Source organism: Tuber melanosporum (assembly GCF_000151645.1).
Source record: "Tuber melanosporum whole genome shotgun sequence assembly, scaffold_4, strain Mel28".
NCBI classification, from domain to species: domain Eukaryota; kingdom Fungi; phylum Ascomycota; class Pezizomycetes; order Pezizales; family Tuberaceae; genus Tuber; species Tuber melanosporum.
The window spans coordinates 1,351,277-1,362,908 of NW_003299084.1; positions in this window are offsets into that span (position 1 = coordinate 1,351,277).

An 11,632-nucleotide genomic window follows, 5' to 3' on the forward strand; every position below is an offset into this window, starting at 1 on the left:
CGAGGTGGATAACTTGTAATTTTCTCTGCTTGACAACAATTGGTGTCGCTGGGTTTTTACTTCAAATGGCGATTGTCAATGACGGGATGTACTGGAATACCGACCTTAAGTCAATGTAAGCGATCCCCCCTGCGTTAACACTCCCTTCAAGAGAAATATTAACGAAAGACAAAAAAGGTGGACCAGAGGCTTTGGAAAAGTAAACAGTGGCTCCCTGATCTACATCCCCTTTGAAAACATAACTAGGCAATCCTACTAGCTAACCTTCCTCAAACAATCCTCTCATTCCTTTACCTCACCTACAACTCCCTTTTCACCTGCATGCTCTCGGGCCGTGAATGGTCCCTCTTCAGTCACTACCACCGCACCCTCCGCGTCACATCCCCGCGGCCAGGCCAGCGCTCCACATACTGGCTTCAATTACCCTACACCTACGCAATCCCTCTAATGACACTGAGCGGCCTCCTCCACTGGCTGACCTCGCAGTCATTGTTCCTCGCGAGCGTCGAGATGTGGGACCCGCTTGGACGTGGTATTGTAGGAACGAGAGGTACCGTGGGGTACTCCTGCATTGCCATTATTTTTGTCCTCGCGCTAGGGGTTCATGCCCTGCTGACTGCTGCCGGGATGGGGTGTAGGCAGTTTGCTGCGGAGACAACTACAGTCGGGAGCTGCTCCGCCGCGATCTCAGCCGCGTGTCATGCCTGGGAGGACCCGGGGGTAATTATAGGGAAGAAGGTTCGCTGGGGGGATGTGGGAATTGTGCAAGATCCGAGGGTGAGACATTTGACGTTTTCTAGTGAGAGGGTTGGGAAGCCCATTTTTCGAGAGGTTTATGCTAAAAGAGGGAGAGGAGGGGGTTGATCGTTTATTACTATGTTTTCGGAGAGGGTTTCCTTCCTTTCATCTTACTATTAGGGAAAATCGGGTTTCGGGGGTTAGAACTATATATATTTAGTTTGAGACACCGGAGGCATTGGGAGGATCGCATTGTATATTGCTCTGGTGAACGATATGGGGTCGGTGGGGAGGACAGTTTGCAGATTTATGATGCAAGTATGCAAGAAAAATGATACAGAGTTATGTCTACAGTCATGAAATATAACTATCATACCTTTGACCATGCGCCTGGCTCTAGCATGGGTTTATCGAATGAGAGTGGTACCCGTAATACCACACTTAGCCCACCACCTCCGGTACCCGTAGTTGATAAATTTCTTACTCTCAGGAGCCAGATACCACTACTCAAAGCCCCTCAAGTGCTCTATCCATACGCACCCCGCTGCGATTCTATTTCTCGCTGGAGGTTCTTCTCATGGTCTTATGAGCTCCTGCTTAACTACTGATTCTCACACCCTACAAGTCCTCAGAGCTTTAACCTTAAATCCAAGATCAATGGAACGAACCTATAGGAGGAATATAATAACACTTTTTTAAAAATGGCTGGTTAGGAAATGAAAATGGCGTTTGTCAAATTATTCGGGCTATGATAAGTCGAGAGTACCTTGGGATTCTTATTCGTTCTGTGCTGCCAGCAGCGTCCTATATATACACGGATTCGGGATACAGAAGAAAACCATTCTTTATCGCCAATCTCTCTTACATCCATTTCCCGTACTTCCTTTTTCGTTCCACACCACACCCAAAAATCTTCCAAACATTTCATCCCTCAATCCCTTCCTTCGTTTTCACTCGTCTCATTGTCTTGCACGCTTTACCCTTCTTCTAGTACAATCCTTAACCCTGCCGAACCGTCCCTTGTTTCCCAATTGTTGTAGTGTTATATTCTCCGTTTTCCATCTCTTGACCACCTTAGTCCCAAACATCTAACACCCCCTAGTGCAATTCCTCAAACCCCCCAAATATCTCCGCTGCAACTAACTACTAGTACTAACAACCATCGCTTCAACTAACATCTTCCGCAACACTTTCCAAAACATAACTTCCTTTAGCAAAACATCCATTGTCGTAGGTGATCCCTGGTCGTGGTCGTGGTAAGGGTAATGGCAAGGGATATGGAACCTTAGTGATATTCTAACAGTTTGGGAACTAAACCCAAAGATCTGGAGCGGGTTCTGCCACATAAGAACAATAGACTAGTACACAGCAGGGACCGCTAGGATAGTAAAATAATAAATGACAATAAAGAAAGAGCTGTTCTTGACTCCAATTCGGCGGGTGCTTGCCGTTCTTCAAAGTCTCTGGGACGTGATGCCAACAAATATTTCAGCCACGGGATAACAGACCGCTCAGCAAGCGCCGGGCGCTGCGGGAACCGCCGTAACCTGGACTCAAGGATACGAGATCTCGTCCTAGTGACTTTAGAGAGTCTCTATAAGATCACAAACCCTCCGGGGCTATGCAGGTTTTTGAACACCACAGGTACTCTATAGAATGGAAATAAACGTGATATAATATATTCCGTTGCGTTTCTCTGGAGTGTTCTATACTGTAGCTAAAACGAACCGTCTACAATTACAGCAAGTTCCCACTGCAAGAGGCAGCCACAATCTGTAGTTGTCGGTTGGTAGAGAAAGAGGAAATGAAGTTTGATTGTCTACTGTCGGTGCAGGGTGGGTTTATATCCTCAAGCCTAGAAAAGGTAGAAACGGCAAAGAGAAATAGAAAGAAAACAAAGGGTAGGATAAGAATGAGCCGTGGTCAGGAAATAGGAGTGCCATTATTGGATAAGGTATGGTTGGGAAGCTGCGACACGGACGGGGAAGGAATGAGAAAAGTAAAATGCAGTCTAGCCATGAAAGGAGTGAAGAAAAACTGCTCGAATTTCTGCACTAAGAATGGGCAGCGCTTTTGGAATGGCACCCCCGGACCGATCCAAAGTAGCGTGTTCGAGCTACGGTATTTGAAACGCTTTGCCAGTGGTGCAAGATACTATCATTCTGTGGGAGTGATGGTATCGTAAATGCAGCAGCGGCCCTTAGGAGAAATTAGACGTGCTCCCCCCCAGTCGCAAAATTCGGCGATATGAATGATATCGAATCATGGTGGAAATACATGAAAAACTCTTTGGCGCAATATATTGTTAGCGGACAAAATTAACCGCGGACCAACAATCGATGGCCGCATAACCCTCCTCACCACCCCATACTTTTAACACCACTTAAAGAACTTTCTCTAGCTCAAATATTAATTTTTACTATGTATTCTATCCCATACTTGCATTTTTGATTTTTTTTCTTTGTTTTAATGATAATGGGTTTCATGGTGGTGTGTTGTTATGATGACCGAAAAATTTCCCTCTTTGTTGATCCGCGGTTAATTTTGTCCACTAACAATACTTTTATAGGTTGTAGTGAGGAATCAAAGTAACGTGTAATGCTTGATAGAGTCACTCAGTGGGTTGAAGAATTGCTATCAAGGTAGGCGATATTTCTTGCTCTCTCTATGGTGGCGGTGTATGCGTTTCTCTAGAAATCAGCTTCGACACCATAAATTACTTTTTATCGGCCAGAAGGGGCGATAATGCGGAAGAGGTGCACGTTCTCGGCGCGAAGACAGGAGCAGCACAACTCGTACAGTAGAAAGACCAATTATTAGGCGAGGCCACCCGCAGTACGGTACTTGTAGCAGGGAAAACTAGTTATGGAGCGAGACTAACCTAGCCTGTACTAGTGCAGGTATGGCGGATAAACGCGCACAACCGGCCAACGCCATCCTATGATTGTCGTACTTTACCATGAGTAGGGGGTATGATAAAAGGCACGCACTTTATTTACCCATCATGCCTCTGCATATATCATAACCCTGCGAGTTGTTATTTAGCGATAAAAACCCACAGAGGCATTATATTCCCCGCACTTCCGAATGAACTTGACAGTATTTCCCTCGTTAAAACCTTAATGTCAATCTTCTACCTGACCCCCACGTTCCTGCCAAAAGCCAAGGCAAAACCTCAATTTCTTGGCTCCCTCTTAAACATATCAATGCTCGCTTGCAGCAGCTCTAACCGACCGGGTTGATAACTTGTATTTTTACTCTTCATTCAAATTCCAAACATCATCACACTTGAATATTGCGCTAGCTACTTTTACCCATTTTAGAGAATCTAATCAAGTTAGTTTGTTGCTTGTTTGACACTGCCAGAGAGTTCACTGCTCGATCGAGAGGCTAGGCTACCCCTCCGGAAAACATACCAATGGCGCTACCAACGTAATGAAACATATCTCTCATTGGAGACACCTTTGCCTATTGGCCCTACCATAATTACCAACTTATGATTCTAGCTATTTACGGAGAAATACATCAGTGCTGATCACTCTACTCAAAAGCTATATAACCCCACATATATTTCTCCTGTGAACGATATGGTCTGGGTGTAAGGGGCGGTTTATTCACAAGAGAAATGATAAGCGGTTATGGATTCGGGGGTGAAATATCACTAACACACAATTCGCAAGGCCGAGTGGTGATACCATTGTCTATCGAATAAGAATGCCACCAATATTACCACACCCCGTCCTCCCTCCCCCCACTGCCCGTACTGGATAAGTTGCCCACTCTTAGCGGTCGGATACCACCGCTCAAAGCCGCTCGGGCATTTTCCCCAAGAGGGCAGTGCTGAGATTCCACTGCCTGCCCGAGACCCTTCTGATAGCCCTCTGGGCTCCTGCTTAACCACTAATTCTCGCACACTGCAATCTAGCAGGACTCCTTTTTAACCTCAAGTGCAAGATCCGCAGAATGCACTCGTAGGAGGATTAGAATGACTAACTTAAGTCTTCGTTGTGGAAATGGGCGGCTAGGAAATTGAAATGCTATTTGGGAATTAAACTCGGGGACTCGTGATGGGCTCCATGAGATAAGAATAAAATACCAGCACCACCGACAAACCGCTTAGGCGGCAAAAAAATGACAATGATCAAAGACAGACTTGTTGATGCTGGTGATGCCAAGGAGTGGTTTGATTGACAGTTTCGTATGTGCCGTGCTTTGCTAGAACTACTGTAATGTAGACTCAGGGGTGTAAAACCACATTTGTTGGAAATCGTGGATGCTGCTTGCATGCTCAGGGTGTCCTTCAGTCGTTCGGATAGAAGTTTCGGGGGTGGCCTTTGGATTAAGGCATTTTTGGAAGGAAAACTCGTATCCGCCGGAAGCAAATCATGTTCCGGGCGGAAGGAGTACTGAAGCATCAAGAGGACGGAGCGGTGACTTTCCGAAGCCTCTGGGCAGTGGGAATCTTTCTGAAGCCTGTATTTTATTTATTTTAGCATAGGAGTATGCGGCAGAAAGGGGGAATTTCGTGGACGAGAGTGGACGAGAGTGGATATGTGTGGAGACCGATGGAAGGATAAGAGGATGTCTTTGTCGTAATTCATATATACTCCTCAGGCTGTATTTTGCCGTTTCGTTCGTTGGTTGGTTGTGTTGAACGATAGTGTGGAGAGAATTGAACAAGTACGAAAGAATTTTCCCTCTTCCTAAATGTTCCGTCGTTTAAAAACTTTCGAATTTAGAGAACCGCTACAATATCACAAACTTACCAAAAGCCCAGATCTTTGGTGCCAGCGTGTCTGGATATCCGTGAAATCCTCGAATAGAGTATTCTACTCGGATAGCTTAAGAACCGAGTGTTACTCGAGTAAATGAAATGGACAAAACACAATGCCCACCGTGGAGCGCCTAGGTTAAAGTTTTCCTGCATGAAGTGGCTTGGCGCAAGGCTAGGTGGTGCTGTGCCACCTTGTCGTTGGACCCCGTCGGTCTAATCCGATAGGTTATATACAGTACTGTACATGGAGGACAAAAGCGCATGAGTTCTATCATACCGATCAGAACTACAACACTCTTTGTTCTCTCCAAGAAAATGCGACAACATCCAAACTCAGCAACCATACAATTACATAGGTTTTATTCGACTTTGAAAATATTTGTATCTATTGTACTGACTGTTATGATAACGAAGTATTGTGCGTGGACAAAATTAACCGCGATTCAACAGAGGAAAATCTTCGGCGATGACAACCACACTCACCCACCAATCCACTATCATGAAAACCAAGAAAAAAATTAAAAGATGTAAATACATGGTAGAAATTAATGTTTGGTATACCATCCATCAGCCTTCAAGTTAATAATTGCCTCTATTCTATCCACTATTGATTCAGCTAAAGTATCAAAAACCTTTGTGTCAAAAAGTTCCCAAAAATGAGTGATGGCCTCTACTATTGCCTTCTTGACCACATTGACATCACCCTTCATAAGATATAGCTCAGGGTAGTGCTTGTGAAGCTTACCTTTCACCAGAGACTAAATATTTTCAATCGGATTGAGATCTGGTAAATAGGCAGGAATTTCCATCAGTGTAATTCTCTGCCCTCTGAGCCATCTCCTAAAAGGCAAGTGAGTCTTAGCATTGTCAATGATAAAAAATACCTCTTCTTCTCCAGCCTTTTCTCTGATATTCTCCCATATTCCTAGAAAGTCATAATGATCATAAACATCAATTATTGACTTCCCAGTAACTCCACCCCTAGCAGAAGAAGGATCAGGAAAAACAGGCAAAAAATGACCAGGAGTTTGACTATAAAAACAACCAGTCATCATCTGGCTATTCCCTCTCTCCCCTCTTCTAGCCTTAGGTTCAACACAATCCTTATTCCATTTCTCATATGGGTATCTGAAAACACATTTTCTCCTCTTTCCTCCTCCTCTTTCTACAGCTACCTCATCCCCCTATATTGCCTTCATTCTCCACATCTCCTTTGTCCAATGCCTATAAGCTAACGCCTATTCCAACATCTCTTGAGCTAGATTCTTATCCAAATAAACTCTCTCTTATGCCATCCACTTTCTAAGATGCTTTTTTTCAAGTCTTCTCCTTACTGTCCTACTAGAAACATTGGGAACAACTTACTTAGCAATGTCAGAATAAGTAGTATGGCGATTTTTAAGAGCTTCCTCTACCATAGCATCATCCTGTGACTTGGTAGTTTTAGGATGTCTTCCTCTACCCTTATTCTCCTTGCACTCTTGATATCCCTTTGCAAGTGTGTCTCTGAAAGTAGTGTAAGGGATGTTAAGGTAGTGGAAAATTTGCTGATATCTCATCTGAGGCTTGTGTAACCTGAGAATCCTTCCCATGGTAAACTCAGAGAGATGTGTGGAAAGAATAGGTTTTTTGACATGACTGCAAAGAATAGGAGGCATAGTTTATTGAAAAAAAGAATTGAGCAGAATGGTTTTCTCCTGATTGACTTTGTAACTGGTACGGGTACTTGGTTATTAGTTTTGTTTTATGTTTTAATTTAAGTATCGCTTTGATAATTGGTTTATTTTAATGATTGTTTGATACTTAGTTTTGTTTTGTGTTATTTTTTAAGTATCGCTTTGATACTTGGTTTGCTTTAAGTATCGTTTGATACTTAGTTTTGTTTTATGTTTTGTTTTAAATATTGCTTTGATACTTTATTAGTTTTACCAAAGTGTATCAATTGATACCTTTGATTAGTTTCGTTCATGCCAGATATAAACAGATTTGTGTATTTAAAGACCGCCTATTTCTACGATGGAAAAGGCAGACTTCGATAGACAGTATTTCAATATACTTGGTTGAACAGTTACTTCTTTGTTCCTCAGTACACCCTCGAGGCCTCCTTTAGTTCTCAGCTCTCACCTCCTCTCTGGAAGAGCAGGCTACCTGCCAACTATCGTATCTATTACCGATACTGTGATTAGTATCTTGTGAACACGTTACATTTTTTTAACCTCAGCAAGTGGTTAAGAACCTGTCCCTAGATTTAGGCCTGATGAACCTATTGATATCAACCTTAGAACACTAGCAGAGAGAAGCGGCAGAATCATAGCATATTCGGCATCGTCTCAAACCCAAAAGAGAGTCTTTGACGACGTGGAGTGGGAAGCAAATTCCATGACAAGACCTTACAAGAAAGAAACAACCCTGGCGCTCAGCTAAGGAGCCAGGAGAACCTGCAAACACGGAAGACACACAACCTCCAGGAGAATTCCCTTCTACTCCAGCAACAAAGCCTTCCTTTAAACCTCCAATTGACCCCGAATCTAGTAGTGAATCAGACATGGCTAGTACACAAGGAGGACCCTCTGGAGGAGGAAAATCTCGGGCTTGGCCTGACGAAGAGGAAGCACCCACAGTATTTGAACCTCCTAAGTTTAAACTCCACCTCCCAGCAAAGTTTACAGAAGAAGGAAAAGACCTCAAACCCGAAGGCTTTGACCGATGGGCAATGGAACTCACACACTATCTTCTCCTGCAAGGGAAAGATGAGGAAGATCCTACAACTGGACTATTCATTGTATCATTCTGCGAAGGAAAGGCAACTGACACATACTACTAATACTATAAGAATTACGGTGGAAATGTAAGATTAAGAGGATCTATAGTTCTCGATTACCTGAAAGGCCGATTCCAATCCTCTATTACCAACGACCTCCTATACAATAAATTCAACTAGCTCCAGCAAGTTAATGGAATGCATGTCACGAGAATCACAGATGTAGCTACAAATCTAATGATGTATAAGGACCGAATGAAGAAAGAAAGCATTTCCAACTACATCTTTAAGTGACAATTCTATGATACTATGCATCCTACCCTCCAGTGAGAGGTAGAGCCACTCAAGGAAGATGATAACGATATTGCAATAATAATTGCAAGAGCAGAATGAAAGGATGCCATCCTCTATGAAACCAAGGCATACACGACACAGGCATCCTCTAGTAGGAATAGCCAACTGTGACACAAGCCCTCAAGCAACTCCGAAGACGATACCCCATGGGTTTTCAAGAAGAAAACCAAATTCTCCAAAGAATCGAGATGGCAGAAAGGAGAATGTTTTGAATGTGGAAAAACAGGACACAACACAAAGAACTGCCCTATAAAGAAAGAGAAAGGAAAGGTAATTAAGCAAGAAGCATCGGCTAACAATATTGAGAATGACAGTGATGATGCCCAATCCAGTGAATATGAGGAGATCCATATCGGATATAACGATGTGGAGTGCAACAGTGTCTGACCTCCGGCTACATTTAAAGCACACACTGCCCTGGAAGGTACTATTCTGGTTAATGGCAAAAAGGCTCGAGTCCAATTCAACACTGGCGTGATTGGAAGAGACATGATGTCATGAATGTGGCTTGGCATGAAAAAAGGTTTTCATGTAACACATGGTTATGAGTCACAGGTATGTTATTGTTTCACACATATGACTCATTCGAGTCATATGATTTGTTATGTGTGGGATTTGTGATGCTTTGACACATGGCTCAAATATGAGTCATGGGACATGTACCTGGTGAGTATGCCTTGCGAGTGTGCCTTGTGGGTAAGCCTTGTGCATATGGTGTATGTTTCGCACATGACCTCATTATGAGGTCATGGGTTTCACTCATATGACTCAGTCGAGTCATGTGATTTGTTTATTATGTTATGATTAGTTTACGAGTTTTTGCAAATGACCTCGCTATGAGGTCATGGGTTTTGAGCATGTGACCACTTTAGTCACATGACTCGTTAGTTATGATTTGGTTTCACACCTGTGACCACTTTGGGTCACATGACTATGGGTGGGAAGAATACTATATAAGGAGGCTGATGCGGCCGAGGAGGATAGGTTCTTCACGCTTTGTTCTAAGTACTTTTCCTCGTCTTTGCCGTCGCTTCGCCCTGAGCATTTCTTTCGCCATCATGATAGGCCTTGATGCCTTGGATTCTGGGGGAGATATCTGAGTTCGCTCTGTAGTTCCTGGGGTCTTCGGTGTTGAGGTTTGTTAGGTGTTGCATGGCGGACTACTTGTTTGCTTCTCATTTCGTTGGGTTGGTTATCTCACAATACTAGCACTTCGGGCACTTCATCATGGTCGCATACGAGCCCCTTTCGGTAAAATGTCTACGGCTTCCTGTCTATCGTCTACTCGCAGGTTTCGCGTTCGATTGGGGGGATTGAACATTGTGTTTGGGGGGATCACCCGTGTCGTTCTTTGGACCAGCTCATGTCTCTTGTTGGGTTTTAATGGAGTTCTTAGTTTATTCTCGATACAAAATGCCCTTGGATTTGACTAATGACCTTCCCAAGTATCAAACGTCGTACCGGCCGCATCACTCCCTCAAGGGAGGGGGCCTTGCCGGCCCCCCCCCTGCCTTGTTACTTTACGTTTCTACGGTCGGGATCCTACGATGTTGTTTATCGCTGTTCCCTTGGAGTTTCTGTCCTTGCGGCATTTACGGCAATTCAGTCAGGCATCTCCTCCTCGCACCTGTGGGGATGGCTTTGACCCTGAAAATTCTTACCCCCTGGTGTGGTTTTCATGGCTACCTGGAGTGGTGTGGGACGATTGGCTGCCAGGCACTCGCGTTGTCTGTGCATTTGGGTGGTTCGGTTGTGGTCTGTGGTTGGCAGCTTCACCCATTGCAAGTGGAGCCTACCTTCTGTTTGTCTGCTTCTGTTCATTCGCCCTTCTCCTTCTTGTCGCGTCGGTTGGGGATGCCTCTTGCCCGTCATTCGGTCCGTGCCTGTTGCCGGACCTGTAGGGCTGGCTTTGGCTGGCTCCGCTTACCTTTTTCCTGACTCAGTTTGACTTCGGTTCGGCTGGGTTGGATGGTGTGGCTGGTGCTGGTGCCTTCAGGTATTGGTGCTGCCTTCTTTATGGCTCCCGGCTGTGGCTGGTGGGCCCCCCTCGGCTATACGGTGCTGGGGGTTGGGGCTCTGTTCGTGTGGCCAAGACCAATGGCTGCCTGATGGGGTTAGGTATAGCTGTCCTGTAGCTGTCGGATGGTTAATCTGTCTGAGGGGCTGAGGGGGCCAGATGGGCTCTGTGGCGCCTGGTGTGTGGGGCTTGGAAGGGGCTGATTGGGGGGGGGGAGGCACCTGCAAGCACTAGTCGGACATGTGTCAGGTTGGGCAATGTCTAATTAAGTGTTTCTGGTCTGGCTTGGGCTGTTGGGCGAAGCTGCTGAGTGCTGCAAAGCTCCCTGATGGACCGGTTGGCTGATGGCCACCTGTGCGGATAGTGGGTTGCGACCACCTGGTTGGACTTGGTTGGGTTCTGCATGCTGGGTTTTGTGGGGATTGTTTGGTTTCTTTGGTTTGGCAACGGCCATGGCTGGTGGGGGCAAGGCACCACGCGTGGGAGGTAGGCCCCACTGACCGTATCGGTCTGTCACCACCTCTACGTATTTTTTTTTTTTTTGTTGTTGTATTTGTTTTAGGGGACAGGCAGCGGGTACAGGTCCTCCTCACCATTACGCTCTTCGGAGGCACTTGGCAAAGTGGGTTCATAGGGTCGATGGCCTGGCATGTGGATGCGAGAGGTGGACATGTTGGTCACCTCCTCTCTGCCATTGTGTCGCCTGTAGTTTATATTTGTTTTGGTTTTTTTGTTGGTTTTCTACTGTGGTGGAGGCGTTGCGGGACGGTGTTTAGACCGAGCGGTAGTGATTTTATATTTGTTGGACGAGGAACCTGGTTGTGTTGGTCTTTTGCTCGGCTTGGGCTACACTTAGTGCTGGTTGGCTTCATACCAGAGGGGCTATGGACTTGGACCGGGGCAGGCGCTGGGTTGTTTGATGGTCTTGTAATTAGTTTCCGTGCGGGCATGACTCGGGGATGGCAGGTGCGGGACCGTAGGCTTAGTT